The sequence below is a fragment of the Temnothorax curvispinosus genome, unplaced genomic scaffold, assembly GCF_003070985.1.
Source record: "Temnothorax curvispinosus isolate PA1 unplaced genomic scaffold, ASM307098v1 QBEX01014574.1, whole genome shotgun sequence".
Taxonomy (NCBI): Eukaryota; Metazoa; Arthropoda; class Insecta; order Hymenoptera; family Formicidae; genus Temnothorax; species Temnothorax curvispinosus.
The window spans coordinates 344,200-361,688 of NW_020224354.1; the positions used below are offsets into that span (position 1 = coordinate 344,200).

Below are 17,489 nucleotides of genomic sequence, written 5' to 3' on the forward strand. Positions count from 1 at the left end.
CCGTCGACCAGGGGAATGGCCGGCAGGCAGGAGAGGAAAACGAGGCCGAAGCATTAATCTTCATTGTCTTGTATTTGTCTGTTACAAGAGGCAGATTCTCCTCCTTCCGTCTTCTTCGTCTTCGCTCTCGTTCGAACAACTTCGATCTCACATTGTTAATCTCGTGGCATCGTGAAAGATAAGATCTTCTCGAGGGGTGGCAAGAGGGACCTATCGAACGACAATTCCGAACACGCGCGAATGCGTCTCCGACTCGGAGATTGATACAGGAGGCAACATAATCGGATCACACGTCGCCAACGAGATCAAAGTTAGCTATCTTCCACGTATATATGTCGCAGGGATTTCGTGTAATTCTTTTTTTTTTCCTCAAAATTCCTAGAAAATCCACAAAAAACTGGGAATAAAAAAATTAAATGTAATTTATAATATATTTATAAATATAAATTAATAAAAATCTCACCTCACAATTTCACTGACAAAACCTAGGATTTTGCAAATCTCCTAATAAAATTGTAATTTTTATTCATTTCACAATATTTGAGTCTACAATAATGAATTACACGAAATTCCTGCGATACACGTTCGAGCACGCCTGGCCGATGATGCATATATTAATTCACCGTAACGTATATATCGCAGACTCTATTATTAAGCATGAAAAAAAGAGTCTTGACGTTTAACGCATTCCCGCTTTTACCGTAACCGATAATCGCTTTTTGTCTGAGGGGGAGAGGAACAACTTTCGAGAACGGGTGGACTGTGTATCGCGTTTAGTAGTAGTTCCGACAAGAGTTTCGGTTATCATAATAGAGCCGCGGAGAACTGTGCGCCGTTATTACCATCACCATCACCGCGAGGCAAATAGCCTCTTCAGCGATTGGTGAAACGTCGAAGACTCCCCGTCGTCTTCCACTCGAGGAGTCAGCCGCTTGTAATATAGATCGCTATCGATCCGAGCTGGTCGATATAAAGGGGGAGAGAAGCGGCGACGGATGGTGTGTGTGTGTGTGTCGTATGTGTGCCGGTGTACGCGGGCTCGTTCGCGTCGTGGCTCATTGAGATGTGGAAAAAGGGGCGTAGAAGTTAGATATCGGAAAGCTGTAAACGTATATAACGCGGGAAGAGCCGTACGTATTGGGACACGCGCCAACACCACCGTAACTTCCTACCACCGCGCTCGAAATAACCGGTGACGGGGGCGAGACAGGGCGCAAGCACGAATAATCGCGAATATCAATGCGAAGATCGGGTTCCACTCGAGTATCGCTTAACCGTGACCCTCGAGGTAACGCACAATCGTAATCTCGCTCGAACAATCGTTATCATAAATCGTCAGCTGATAAAAAATTAAAGAATCATCCGAATTTCAATGAAGACTCACGAAAACATGAAAAAAGTGAACTACAGCTCTTTCGCATACAGATAATTTTTAACGTGTCTTTATGTGTCGTAACATTGCGATGAGCGTCTCGCATAATTCAATTAAGTTTCCTTAAAGTTTGCATTTTTTCATATCTACGCATAGTGAGCGTTTAATCATGTATACGTAATAATTTATAGTTCGTATCCCTTTATAGAATCTGAACAATGTTGCGCGCATTTTAGGGTTGCTTCGCAACAGCAAACACGCGTTCCGCAATATAATACTCGTACTAAAAACAAGTCGAATTAATCATCCTCGCGGGGGACACTATCGCCGGCGACTCGGGAAAGTAGCGGGACTTCCTTGGCGCGCCGGAATCATGCCCATTGACTAGAGTCGCGAATGTAACACCGAGCTTCCACGCTCGGTGTAAATGCTAGGTGGGAATCAATATCGCGCACCCTTGCCGGAGCAACCTGAGGGGCTGCTGGTCTGGTCCCCTTCGCGCGCGCCAGTCAAAGGCCTTCCTCCCCTCGTCCACCTCCTGTCCCGTCCCGTTCCGTCCCGTCCCTCCGTCTCGTTCCATTCCGTCCCGTTCTCCATTACATTCTGTCCCGTTACCGGGCACACACTCGTACGTAATCCCGCTCGTGTGCTGCACGTGCAAGGGGGAAGAGGAGAACGGTCGGGTGTATGTGTATATATGCGGGCGGGCGGAGAGTATACGGTTTGGCTGGAATTCTCACGATTTCAAGCATGGCGAGGCCACTCGATAAGGCTACACCCGTGGGGTAATAAATATCCGGTGCTAAAGCAGTGGCCCCGACGCGCGTTTCGAGGGTTCGACCGGAGAGCGGTTCCGAGGCCGCATTTACGCTCGAGTCGCTTTTAAAACGAAGAGTCCGCCCGCCGCCGCCGCGCCGCCGTCCGATAAGATCCGCGACAAATGGCGCCCATTCTTTCGCTCTCTCTTTTTCTTTCCGGCGATGGCGAGAGCGGCGAAATTATGTGGTGCACGCGCGGCAAGCAGTCTCTGTAAATATCACGGCTAGTGGTTGGAAATGATCGATCATCAACAATATCCGCGATCACGCGCGCTTAAAACGTTCCTACGGGGAATATCATTTACGGTTGATCTAACCCGCGATTCCCGATAATGAGCGCATATTCACCGTTCACGAGCCCGCGTGTTAAATGTACGATATCAATTAATTTAAATGATATTATACAATCGATTATGATGCATGCTAATTACAGTATTTGATTAATATTACTCTATCAAATAGATAGAATTATTTATCTCTATATCACATTATTAAAAACTGGAATGATTACAAGAATGATATAAGAATGACATATTGTGACAATGTGCTACCGATCTTTTCTTCCGATGATTCTTTCAGGTTTTATCGCATCAAGATACCATGTTCGCGCGGATTTATCTATCATCACGTCGATTGACCTCGCGTCAAAGGGAGGAAGCGGACGCGCTCGCTCGGATTGCGAGTTCGTGAAACGGGACATCCGAGTCGCGCGGATAGAATGACGCACAAAGGTCCAGAGTTTGCCGGTGGTTTGCAGGTTGACCGTAGATTCGATGTCGAGATAATCCGCTGACGCTCGATTAAAAGCCGCGCAGCGGGGCGGAACGAGGCGGAAGTACGAAGAGGAAAGCCGAAGTCTGAGCAAGAGAAGAGTGAGCTAGAGAGATAGAGAGATAGAGAGAGAGACGAAGAGTAATGCTTTAAGCCGAGTTAAGTCGCGGCTTAAACGACGGCCACGACACCGCAAGCGCATCTCTACCTCTCGCTTTAGCCTCCAGCAAGACTAACGAAATCGTTCATGACTTGTCTCAATCGGAGCGATTAGGTCGAAACCCAATCTAAATCGCCTCGCTCATTTCGAGCTGAATCCCGAATTTTATTTAGTTATCTTGAATTGTTTGCCGAGCGGAGAATTGCACGTAAAATTCACGCGAATAATATATATATTATAATATAATAATATATTATTAGACAATCAAGATCCAGTCCTGACTGTTTAACGACGTTTTCTTTAATTTGATTGTACATCATATATACGATCGTATTTCACTTATTTATTATCCTGAATTGTATCTGGGAAGATGCGAGTTTCTAGTCGATGAATATAATAAGCTAAATATTTAGTTATTACAATGTATATTATACTATTCAATTTTTCAACAGAGAGTTAGGATTATAAAATCAGTATTTAATTAACGCGTGCTATAAGGAACAAGATCGTGTCTGTGTCTGTGTCTGTGATCGTGTCTCTTATGTCTTGTAAGCTTGATAACATTTATCGAAACGCTGTGAAAACAAAAAGTATAGATACATGCAACTACCTCACTGCGAGCTAACCGATAAAAATTTTACGGGCGTAGTTGAACTAGCTCCGAGTTTACGATTCTGACGCAACATATAGGTATACGTATTATCGCGATAACTTCCGATTCCGTTTACGAGAGAGGGTCTGCGAAATTCCGGGATACGCCGACTCTCGCCGTCTCGAGTGGAATTATAACGCCCAACGTAGTTAGCCATTCCTTCCCGAATACTGCCCTTCTCCGACGAAAGAGAAATGGAAAAGGGTGGACGGGAGAAAAACCAAGATTTATTTCAGAATTAAATACCTCGAACAAATACACCCTCGACTCGACCAGCGATCCCTTTTTTCTTCCGATTCATCCCTTGACCTCGTTTCTGCAAATCGTGCTTTCCAACTTCATTGACCCGTTAAGCCGATTTAAAACGCCGCGCCTTTAACCCCTCGAGAACCGTATTTCACGTCTCACTCTCGTCTCGCTATCGGCATCGAGAATTTAATCCTCTTTATTTCCAGGTTTCGATGTAAATGAAATAACAAGGATGGTTTTATGTTTAAACAGATCAAATTCCTTCATTAGATAATTTATAATGTTTTTCATGATATATGCAGTGGTCATAAATATTTCGTTAGATGTTAACATTTGATTTTTATTTGACATATATAATGCAACGAAATCATTAATTAGTATGTAGAACCTGTATGTACCAATCTTTGTCCTTTTTAAATTGTAATTTTATTTTTCAGATTATTCTACTTTTTGTTAATTTCAGAAAAAAAGACTCGTAGTTCAATGTCAAAGACTTTTATGACCCGCGGATCTGTCGACATCTTGTAATTCTTCGCGATTACATCGTTCCTGACACAAGATGGGTAATGTAACAAAGAATGATTATGTTCCGAGGCACAAGGCGCAGCGCCTCGGTCGAGTATTCAAGCAGCAAGACGTAACGAGGTCAAGGAAGCTAAAGGGGAGCTGCGAGACGTAACTCACAACGGAGCCGCAAGCGTCATAAAGGCCGGAAAGAGGAAGCATTATTTCCCCGTTCTCCTCTGGAATTTCACGATGGCGGCAAAGAGAGGCGAAGAAAGGAGGAGAAGCCGGTTTGTTCTGACTTTTCGGGAAATTATCGCTAAATGAATCAGAGCTCCGTCTTTCTTCTCTACTACCATTTGAGCTTATCCCGATACGCCGTATCGAAATCCTTGGTTCTTTATTACATCGTTTGGAGAAATCACGTGGATATGATTGAACAGAAAAGACAACGCGATATCCAAGGAAAGCGTAGTTCTTGAAGTAAATTTCTAACAAGAGAAGCAATTCTGTACGCGTCTCTCTCTCTCTCTCTTATATTTTTTTTCATCGCGTGGAATCGCAAAACTCGCATCGTGAGCGATCCGAAAACACGTAGGAATTCGCAGTGGAGCTTCAAGTCGATGCGGAGGAAATTAAGGAGTTGCTCGTTGTTTAAACGGCTTACTTAACGGAATAATTTATTCGTATCTCGACGTTATATTAGACCGAATGGATTCTTTCGAGATCCTTGAAAACGAGGCGACACCGATTTCAATGATTCGTAAATTTTCAATCTATCGATGCGTTCATGTGCTTTGCATGTGCAAATATGTGGTACGCGCATCCTCTTTGAAAGAACTTAGGAATGTTTAACGAGATATCGACCCCTACCAACGGCGCAAACATGTGAATTCCTCTTGACAAACTAGCATCCTGAAGAGGGTGCCCGAAGTGCGAACTTTATGCTGAAGTTATGTGCACAAGAAAAAAATTGTAAAAAATCTGGAATCTATCACGTATTAACAAAAGGAAAACGAGACGTATTATATAACAAGACTGATTATACAAGCCCTTTTATACATATACACCTTCTTATATCATTTTCGTCTTACACACGATTAATTATTTTTGTAAATTCTTATCACGAAAAAAATTAAATATAGATTTAAGATTAAGTTTACGACATCGTTGTAAAAAACCTCTTTACGTATCTAAACACGTAGATATAAATAATTTTCGAGACAGTATTATGACGCATTTTCGAGAAGTCACACCGACCTCGGCTTCTAAAAGCGACAGCTTGTGATATACCGCCAAAACAATAGTATGCTTCTCCATAAATCTCTACAGTTAGCAACTCGTTATGTCCGCGTGTTAGCACTTCTCGGGTAATAGCCGGTGGCTTCGATGCAGTCCGGTGCAGTTTGTTTAACGAGCTTCTCGTCCCCTGCCAATCGCGCGAACGTGACCACGAATTCGCTCCAATAAGGGGAAAACGACGTGTTCTAGAAGCCTATACAACGGAGTAATTGCATTCACGGTTCTTAACGGCTCGTGAATTCATCGAAGTGTAAATTCGCGGTACATGCGTAATGCAAAAAGAACAAAGAAATACGTAAGTTTGCTTTTGTCTGGTACAAATCCGCCAAGCGTATAATACTATTTCAATAAAAATATACCGATTTCTCTCTATCAATAATAAATTCGTAGATCGTGATCGTGCATGTCTATTTTTTATTATTAATTTGTTATTTATTTGTTTACTTATTAATTACTATTTTTTCATAAACTTACTAATTTAGCCTGACAATTGACTACAAAAACGCATCGTGATCGTGACATACGCGTATATTTGATCGCTGAAATATAACGCCTTAGCTCTGCCGACACGAGGATTTAAACACGATCGAGTGCCAACGGGAGCTTTGTCAAAGCTCCAAGTAGCGCAAGGACATTCCGGAAGTTGGAGCGCACGAGCGAACGAGGTAGCACACGTGTTGCACGTTCCGCACTGAAATATTTTTCGGGATATTCCGAGGTATTCCACTTTCGGCAGTGAATTCACACGGTTTTTCGGTTACTCGCAGTTTACAACTGCGGTGATAATATGAATTTCGCGTGGCGCGCGTAACGCGACGGTCGGTCGCAATATTGCTACCTTAAAATACCGTAAAATTTCTTTGTAGCTTTCCATATCGTGAAAATTTATTAAAACACGTGAGACACATCGATAAAGTCTCAAGTTTTAGTACTGATGTTAAACGGTTGTTAATTTAAAAGACGTCGACGTGCTGCATTCAATTCTTTAAAAGCACCACCAGCTCGAAATATTATGGCATTATGTACATTAACTGAAGTCGTGTTCAATGTACCATATACTTTTATTTATTTCTATAAAGTTCGTCAAGAAATAACAAATTCTAATGTCGTTGAAACATTTCGCACAATGTATCTAAAATATTAAAGCAAGTATTTTGATTGATATTGATCTCATCGAAGTTCCAGGCGATTTGTAAAACTAAACGCTACATGGGACAATATTGATAAAAACAAAAAAAATCCTCTATTTCAAGCCACAATTCTGCTCCATCGAAGCGCGTTTAATTCTTTACGAAAACAGATGAAAGATGGAAAATTGCGCGAAACGCGGGATTTATAAAAAAAAGACCTTGGAAAAAAAAAAAACAACGTTACGTCGATCGTGATGTTACAAAGAGCACGAGAGGAAAAATCCGCGCGAGTGGCCGAGAGAGGATACGCTTTGTCCCCGAAAAAACGGTCTGAAAAAAATCGTCCAAAAGTTGGGTGTGGAATTAAAAACGCCGCGAAAGTGACGAAAAAGCGGCGCTTATGATTTTTTCATTCGTAAAGAGTCTCAACAAAAAAAAAGAGAGGAAGAGAGAGACCGAAAAGTTCCACTTGGCATCGCCATGCAACAGGACCACTCGAGTCCGTACACGCTTGTCACATCGAGCGGTTGACCCTACCACAAGGATGGTGAATGCAGACCGATTCTACCGAATTTTTGCCACGGTTGTTTTCGCAAATATTTGGCACTGCAAAAAAGCACGCGCCTCGAAGAATTATCGTTGAGGATGTTATTATCAAATTAAGGAAGAACACCGTTAACGATCAGAACTGGATCTTGATTGCCTAATAATATATTATTTGAGCCGATTTTACGTACAATTCTTCGCTTTAGCAAGATGTTATTACGCGTCTGTTAGATTTTCGTCAGACGCGCGGGACATAATTTCTCTCGGTCTATAATACAATGACCTATTTATGTACCGGTATCTCGACACGAGAATAAATTCATAGTCCTTCCTTGAGAAATAAGGATTCCTTGTTCCTTATTAGTTATTCTACATTTCGTTAACCTTCCTTGATCGATCAAGAAACCTTAAAATTTATGAAGTGTAGAGAGAGGAACAAGGAATCCTTACTCAAGGAAGGACTATGAATAAGGCTATAAGTTCTCCCTTAAATGGGAATAATGCAATAACAATGACAGTGCATTGTGCATTTACATCAGTGATTAATCCAAAGAACGGCAACTCCGTAAACGGAAAGTCCGAGCGGGAGATATTTTCGGCCGCGAGTCGCGCGAACGAATAATTAAATCCGCAGTTTGCGACCTACTTGGCAAAAATCGAGGCGAAAGAAAGAGGTAACCGAACAGCGGCGTGGGAGATTCTCAAGGACTCGCGGATTGCCCGTTCTCGGCCGCGATGCGGCATCGGGCATCGAAGCGACGAAGAAGCGATTCGACGACGGCGAAGCACGAAACGGCAGCTGCGGAGTTTCTTGCTAACGTCCGGAACAAGCTGTACCGTTATGAATAAAGGAGGTTGAGAGAGCCGCCGGACGATCGAGCGTCGTGTGTCGACGTTCACGTTTTCTTGTCCGCCAGCTTCGGTAGCGCAGGGAATTTAATGGATCATTTGCTTATAAAAATAAAAATTCATTCCGGAACCGAGCCTGGAGAAAAGAGAATTTCTTCAAGAGAATTTTCCAAGAAATCCTCTGATCTCGAAAATTGAATATATAATGTTGCAGATATTAATTCGATTAATATCTATGTTGTTCCATCGATGCCTTCGATCTTTGTAATTTGCCAAGGTATTTAACGCTAAAACTTCGAAAATTGCGATAGAGACTTATACGCAATTACATCTTCGCAATTTTCGATAAGGCATGTCGCCTTGTTTGCCAAACATGCTCGATAGTCTCGATACTCCGTGCACTTCTTGTATATAACGGTAGTGACGTAATATAGGTTTTTGCATCGGAACATTGTGCGCCGACGAATTAATTTAATGGGAGAAAACGGGGATGAAGGTAACCGCGGCGCGGCAAACGCGATCCAAGTAGTTGTTCCATTCATTTGGCGGCTCTCGTTGGAAAATTGCGGGTAGCCAAAGTGGGATGAAACGGTCTCGGAATTTCCGTGACGAGCAGGAGAGCGCTGCAACTTCGGTGCAACGCGAACGCCTCGGTATACAAATGTCACGGATTACAAATGACCATGGCTTCGCCGGCGGAAAGCGTCGGCCGCATGACCTCGATAATAACGATCTCGAATCACTTGTCACAGCTAATGAATTAATACACAGCCGATCGCACGAGTTTTACAGCTATTAAATAATCGCTTTACCGCAACAGTAATTTCATACATTGCACGCCCTATTTATGTATATACCATTTAATGACGCGTGCGCATCCTCTCGCAAACCGCAATGGAATGCATTATCAAGTAGATGAGTACTAATTATACAATAAATACTCCTTGACGCAACAATTAAAATAATCACCTGTCTCATGAATATCGCTATAACGACCAAAAACTGATCGAAGTTTGAACCGTGGAATATATCCGTTTTATCAAATAATATTAATAAATTTGGCAATAAGAGCCAGATGGGATAATTAGTGCGCTATGTAATTTATTATAATCTAGACTAATTAAATAAGATTAGCGTACGTTTCGACCCTTTTATCCTCAGCGCATAACATTAGTAAGTTATAACTCAACTTATATCGGTCAGAATTTAACGCAGGTAATCACACAAAACAGTTTGTAGACAGTCATTAACTTATACCATTGTCTCTCACAAATAGAAGTAAAGGTGAATGTAGGCGAATGTAGCTCATCTAAGTACCTTCGATCTTCGAAATATTTACTCCCCATCAGTTGGAAAGTCAGGAAGAAAAAGAGATGATAGCCAATTGTCTCATATGTCAATTATCTCATGTCCTTACGCAAAAAAAAAATACCTATACAGAAACTATCGGAGCAACGTACCCTATAAAGTTGACAAGAATAACGCAAATGTGATAATGTAGGACTAAAAAAAAGCAACTTATAAATATAGTAACCACTTAACGTAAAGAATATCGCACCTTGCTTGTTAAATTTAATTCACATGATTATAATGAGCGGCAGTCAAGAAACCTGTCTCGATGACGTTTCGAGAGACAATGACTTGTTCTATTATATTATAATCCATTTTATCATTATTATAGTCTGCTTAACGTAAAAAACCCACGTAATTATTTTTCGAGATAAAATAATATAAGTCATGTAATTTTTAATCAGCGCGCGCACCGTTTCATTTTTAATCGCGCGCTACGAGGGATGTTTACGACTTTTTAATATCAACATATTTAATGGCGTAAGCAGCAGCAAGCGGCGGTGACATTGCCACCTCGAAATCTAGTTTCACATTGCGTCAGCTCTCTCGCGTCCGCCCTTCCGTAACGACCGTTCCTTTTCCACGGCCGCGGCGGCGGCGGCAGCTTCCAGCCTCGACCTCGCCCTCGTGAAAGACGGGCGGCGCGCAACACGGACGGCTAAATGGAATTAAGGCGAAATGGAGCAACGTAAAACTCGGCTCCCGTAACGCGCGGGAAAGGTAAAACGAGACGACCATCGCTCGTCGGCGGTACGTGCGACGTTAACGAGTAACAGGGTAAACCGTGTAGCTTGTATTGGCCGTTTAACTTCTCCGAGACTGCATTCAATTAGCCGAGTTGTAACAAGCTTGCACTCGTATCAGCATTCAGAGAACATCGTTTGAATCTTTCGCTAAAAAAGAAAATCGGTTTCGGACTCGTCGTGAAATGCATGTGTTTGAAATGTATGCTAGTAAATTTCGAACATCTTATAACATAGCGTGATAAGTTTACGAGAGAGGGCATCTAACGTCTATTTGCCATACAATGAGACGCGAGGGATCGAAACGTCTTGCTGGCGATGCACCAAAGTGGCCAATTGGTGGTGCAACCATTCGAATATTCGTAGGTCAACATTCTGTTCGCTGACTGGGCGAACTTCGAGAAAGACCCGTTATGGAGAGAGAGCGTTTCGACGTATGAAACGCCAAGCGAATTTACGATTATTACGATCGAAGCTGTGGGACAAATATTAGATTGCTTGACAAATGGTTATATTTGGTGGTAAAAGCGTGCTTGGCGATTTGCGATAACAAGAATTCAATTTATAAAACGTGTTGATCGGAAAGAGATACTTTTTAAGCACTCGGACTATCAAAAGGAGCATTTATCAAGAGCATTTAGTTAATTAAACAGCAAACAATTATTAAATACATTAAAACTAAACGTGTTAAAATTGAAAACAATTAAACACACGGTCTCAGTTAAATTTCTGCTTCGTTTTCTTCGACGCTTGGCCATTGGCGAGTCGATCGATTCGTCTTGCCGAATCCCTCGACAAGGCTTCACGCGTTTAACACGTTAACTAGTAATTAATGATGTATGCATCGTGGAACTTGGCAGCGCTTCGCGACACTCATATACATTCCTCTGTAAGGTCTCTAACATAATACGAGGCAAACAATTCGTTTGAAAAGCAAGCCCGAATCGCTCGCATTTGCGACACCGTTATCGTACATCGCGAAGCCCGCGCGCGCGCGCGGCGATATTTCTCCTCTCCGTCCAGCTGACGCAGCTCGAGCGCGGAATTCGCTGTCGTCGAAAGGCGCGTACCATCTGTCTGAAAGAGCGACTCTCGCACTGCAGGAGTCGTCGGCCGATCGGCCGCGCGCGAGGCGCTTCGCGCGTTTATCTAATTTCCTGCCGGCCGTACTCCCACGCGGGGCGCGTGGAAACGGCGTAGATATCGGTCGCTCAGATTAATTAGATCCCAAGGCCGCCTCTCTCGGCCGACACAATGCCTTCTCCCACTTGACGCGCCGCGGCCGCCACACGGGCTCCACTTTCCGCCGCCGCGGCCGCGCCGTTTCGACTCCGACCAGCGCGCACTCGGATTCCCGCTCGCCGCACAGCTCATATGAATGGAAGGCGCGAGATGCACGTGCGCCCGATACGAGGTATCCCACTTACGCGAGGCAGATCGCGAGAAAGATAAAAGGTGAGCACACCCGGCAGGGCCGTTTCCGAGCTCCTCATTCATATAGAATACATCACGTACGATATATACCTTCATTCCCCCCCGAGTTCCTTGTATATTCCAACTTTACTCGATTTCTTATTTCATTATATTGTTAGACTATCCAAACGTGTTTACACATCGACTGGTTAAAATTAAGCATACAAGAATTAATTCGATTATTCCGTTAATCAATTTTTTATTTTTTCGCGAATTTGCAAGTTACTCAAAAGTATCTTAGAACCAATGAATCTTTTCGTATATCTCGGATACTTTAATAAGAACGATGCAGCATTCGCGATGCATCGCTGCGCAAAACGGTCGTGCATGAGAATTATCCTCCTTAACGTATGAATTCATTGTAATATACAACACGTTAATGCGTAGTGATGCGGATTACCGGCGTAATCGTGGGTTAGCGGCTGCGAGATGTGTTGGAGCGCGTAATTGACTTTCACCGCGAGCGCGTGTAATCGCGAGCTGTACCAGCGAAGTACTGTAAGTATTGCGGATGGAGTGGAGAAGGAACGTGTGCGCATCCGCGCATCCGCGGATGTAAATATTTGAGAAGAGTTGTTTCAATGCAGACACGAAGATCGAGATCTCCGCTATGCCGGAATGCTACTTTATTTAAGAACGACATAACTTCGTAAATCTTTCGCGACGCGACGTCGATATCGCGCGCCAAGAATACAGAGATGAACTCGAATATTCGCAGGAAAATGAGAAACGATCTCACGCTTGGACGAACGGCACGACGTTACGTCGCAAAAATCAGAATTGTTTCATGCGCAATCGAATTTCTATATCGAGCAGCTGCCTCGTCTTTATATCTCGCCTCTTTTTACGTGCTTTTTTCACGTGTGATCTAATATTTCTGGCCGACACTGTCATACTTCCTTCCGTTGCGAGGTACGAGAAATGACGAGGATTCGCCGACAGCGCGCATGGTGAAGATAAGTCGGTAGAGTCGATAGCTTCTTCTCGAGTGCATTAATCACGCGGCGAGGTCGAAACGCGACCACGGAAAGGAGGAAGGACGTGAAGTAATCCTCCGGCACTCAGTATTCTAATATCCATTAGTACTTCCGATATCCGGCTAATCCATCTCCTGCGGCTGTTTTCCCGATTTGCATACCTTCCTGGCTTTCTTTCACGGCAACGGGCGGGCGAGCTCGTTTGTCTCGCCGGGCAGCAAGAAAACCGTAAGGTTCGATCGTATATCACGACGGAGAAGGAGAGGGCCGGCAGCATTCTCCGGCATGCTCCGGGAATATGGAGATGCTACGATAACCCCGCATACCGAATTACCTGCGAGAAAGGTCTATATATCCAAAGCGCGCACCGCGCCGTCGAGAAGCGCGCGCGCCACTTCTCGAATCAATGTCATTTCACTTCGCCTCGTTTTACAGCAGTTTATTAGCATAAAACGATTGGATAGCTTAGTACGTGTAAGATTGAAAGCGGTTAATTAGTCTCGTTATTCACTTCCATAATCTCGAGAATAATACTTCCACTGCAAAACTAAAGTCCTCCGTCTTTCTCTAATTCCTCTCAATATACAAGGTGACAATTAGGAAGCTGCTGAATTAAACTGTAATAAATCTACAGAGAGAGAGAGAGAGAGAGAGAGAGAGAGAGAGAGAGAGAGAGAGAGAAGATTAAAATAAACTAAACATTATTTTGCAAAAAATCGTTATTTTTGTATTATTCATAATATTAAAAAATACATATTTATAAACTTGTAAAAATAGATTTAAAAAATAAAAAATTTAATTGGTCGTACATGGCTCAGTGATATATGTTCGAAGATCTTGATACGAGCAGTCATTTCCATAAAAGAAATTTATCTAGAATTCTTCAAAGCACAATTTATACCGTTATTAATATTAGAAAGTGTATTTAGTTTTCAAAAGTGCTTCAATTATTGTGCAAAGGTGTAATCATTTTAAAAACATATCACTGAATTATGCAATCAGCCAAATTGTTGATCCTTTCAATATTTATTTTTACAAGTTTGTGTGTTCTGTTTACACTATGTTAATAAAAATTAGTTAATAAATAAAATTAAATAAAGCTTGTATATATATATATATATATATATATATAAAATATATAAATACCCATATAAAATATAGGACTATATATATTTGTTCTTTTTGTACTGCAATAATAAAAATAACGGGTTTTGCCTACAAGCATTTAATTAATTTTATTTTGTCCATTCATTACAAAACAACAGCTACTTAGTTTCAAGAACTTCCCAATTGTCACCCTGTATATGATCCACTTTACATATCATTATTATTATCTTGTCGCGAGCACTTAATCGTTCATTAAAATGTAAAATTGCAAATCTCTATTTCCCGCACTTCTGACGTTAATTGAACGTTTTACGGCATATTTATCTGTAAAACGAAATAAAATAATAAATGAAACAGCAAACGCGCGTAATCAAGAACTAGACCGTTCATCCGAATTGCGTTACGGCGAAACCGCATACTCTTGCGATTCGAAATCCAGAAGAAATCCAGCCCGGCGGTTGTCTACGTCGAGGCCGCATCCGCTTCCACTTTCGCTGCTACTTTCCGCGAAGAAATTATATGCTAGCGCTCATAAACCGCCGTCGTTGCGCCGCCGCGTGAATTTAATTAAATATTTGCATTTGGTTTAATCCGCATCCGTCCCCGTTCCGCCTTCATTTCTCTCTTTCTCGCCACATCGCCAGCGACGCGTCGCAATGAGAAAAGATAGAAAACTAGAGAGTAATCATCGCATATTTGCATCCTAATAATCATCCGACGCGTATATTTATTATTCGCGCATTTATTGGACTCTTTTCGAGCTGGAAGACCACAGAAAGTCACGAAAAAAAAGAAATGTGACAAAGGAAGTAATTCCTTTGCGACTTTTCTTCATTATACGTACAACTAACGAATGTAAATGACATTCTAAACATTCAGAAGACACAATGCAAGACATACGTGTCTTGAAGAATTAAATCCTGAAGAACGACAGCAAGGCAATATCCTTTTTCAAATTTTAAGACGATTGTAATGGCTTATTAAATATATTTTCTCAAAAATTATTTTTAAAAAGCAGCTAATCAAATTGTTAACTATTAGTAATTGAATTATTTTATAATAAACCGAACAAATACGGGTCTAAACGAGTTTTATTGAATAATGAAATTCTTTCGTAAACGAAAATTGCAATCGCGTGGTACATACGTCGCACAATTTTGTGTTAACGAGGTTTCATAAGTAGGGCAAAGGGTAGAGAAGCGCGCGTGTTTCAAGGCTCGCCGCCGTTGTATCGTGTTGTAACGGTCGACGAGCACGTAGTCGCAAGTTAATACAGCCGATATACTGCGGGTGTACCGTAGCCGGGGTACAGACTCGTATAAAGGAAACCTCGTCGTGTCTGCTCTTTACGACTAATAATAAACTGTACCTATAGAGTAAGTCAGAAGCCCTGCGTTACCGCGGCCATCTCATAATTTTCCGTCAAATTACCTGAAACAGACAAGAAACACCGATCGTTACACGCAAATCGTTGCAAAATTGCAATAATTCACAAAACACGTCGTCGCGGAACAGCAAAAGTCGTTCTCGCGTTTACATACAAAATTTACGATCGAAATCATTATGGTACGTGTATCGCACGAGTAAATTCGACGAAATAAGCTAGCACGAATGATGGAGCGATTTTGTGCGAAGCGGTAGCGGCCTATCACTCCGCAACACGGTAATAATATACTATAAACACCAATTTCGCGTTCATTTAATCAAGCCCCGAGATTTTTACATTATGCGAAGAAATCTCTTTCCCCCGCACATCGGCAGAGCCAGCGGAGAAACGGCGAGTTACACGCGAATCGAGTCGATTCGCTTCGCCGAGGCTGGCGAATATCGGGACACGGCATTCCGTTCGCAAACGCGATTTCTCCGCAACTGACGCATATATTATTCGCCGTATAAGCACAAAATAATACAGTGCACAGTACTCATGCGACTCCGGAAACCAATCAGCTGTTAACTTAATCTAACTCGAATGGACTATTAAACTCAATCGAGTACAATCATGAAAGACCCGATCATTGAAGTGACAAATAATGTGTCAGACCTCGTTTAAAAGTCTTAAATGTATACACGCGTCAATTATCATTCTTTCCGTTCTAATTTCGTTCTAATCATTTTACTACAATTTCGTCTTAAAGTGTTTCTTCTTCAGCAGCTGGTATTGCAATAGTAAACATCTGTGAGCGCATTTTATGACTGTCGTGAAGATACATTTTTCACGTCAGCGGCACGAAGATGCATTCTCAGGACGCGTCTCGCTGCACTCGAGGCAACTTTCGTCGTGACAAAATTACAATTACGCCTCCCCTCCCGTTCCACTTTCTCTCCCGAGACGGCGAATTCAATTGCCGTCCCAGAACCACCATCGCAAGAGTAGCACGTTAATTGCTGGGATTCGGAGGAAAATTTGCTGCAGCAGCAGATTGCCGTATATAATCCTCATAATGACCGCGTAAGACAAACATTGCCGCCAACGATCCTTTAATATGCACGCCCTCCAAACGACGTTTAAATCGTGACGAATTACACCAAGTTTGCGACCGACATTAGTCTCGTTATCGCTACGTCAAAATATCGTCGGAATATCGAACTCTTCAAACTCGTTACTATGCGTGCACACGTGTAACACGTGACTTTTTTCCGAACATCGCGTTGCTCGCTAGAAACGGGATACATCGTGTAGCGATAACGAAAGTATCAACGACGCAGTTAAAATGTCAATTTATACAATCTGTAATTTATACAATCTCTTGTAATGCAAACAAATCTCTCTTCGGCGGATTTTTAAGTTTGGGAGATTTCATTGAGCGTCATATCGTCTGCCGCAACATTTAACATTCCATTTGTAAATTAAGCTTCAAATTAAATTTTCATCAACGTAAAGTTTCGTCAATTAACATTTTCTTCTTTTTTTTTTTTCAATTTACTTTTTACCACCTCTTTTGAACTCTCGATGTTAAAGAATTTCGTGATTAGACATTAGCCTTGCGTTTTCGTGCAAGAAACGCGCTGCCGTGATTCGTCGTATTATTTATGAGATATTTCTCGACGTGCGATAAACGTCACGTTAGTTATGGCTGATCGAAAATGTCCTCGTCAAGATTGATCTGAATTAACGACAGCCAAATTTCTATCGTGAAAGTTTAATGGTTCCCGTCTTGTTTGTCGACTGCAGTTCACTATCTCGCCAGCTGAATCGCACTCGGCCACCGTCTCTCCTGCACCGGCGAAGTTAGTTTTCAAGCTATAGCCGAGTCGGAGAACCCGTTACAAGGTGGATGACCGAATTAAAGTTCGAGCAACTCGTGCCTCTGTATGCCACTGCCGGGAAAACTCGTCGAGAAGCCGTCGAAGGGAATGGAGAAAAAGAAGAACAAGTTTTGCGTAACGATTTTCGCACGCTCATAGATGGAAGATTGCATAATATTAAATTATATGCTTTTATAAGCTAACTCCTATGTTTTACCACGGTATTTAATATCCGTATCT

General features: G+C 42.2%; 1 protein-coding gene across 4 annotated transcripts in view; it reads right to left on the reverse strand.

Moving 5' to 3' along the window:
* Positions 1 to 17,489, reverse strand: part of LOC112464780 (mucin-5AC-like) — a 173,054-nt gene that overhangs the window by 11,713 nt on the left and 143,852 nt on the right. Inside the window, exon 1 of one of the 4 annotated variants that reach the window (XM_025031968.1) lies at positions 15,373 to 15,427. The exons of the other annotated variants lie outside the window; for them this stretch is intronic. The gene's annotated coding sequence lies outside the window, so the exon portion shown is untranslated. Of the gene's footprint in view, positions 1 to 15,372; positions 15,428 to 17,489 lie in introns of those variants that run through there. 4 annotated transcript variants of the gene reach the window in all.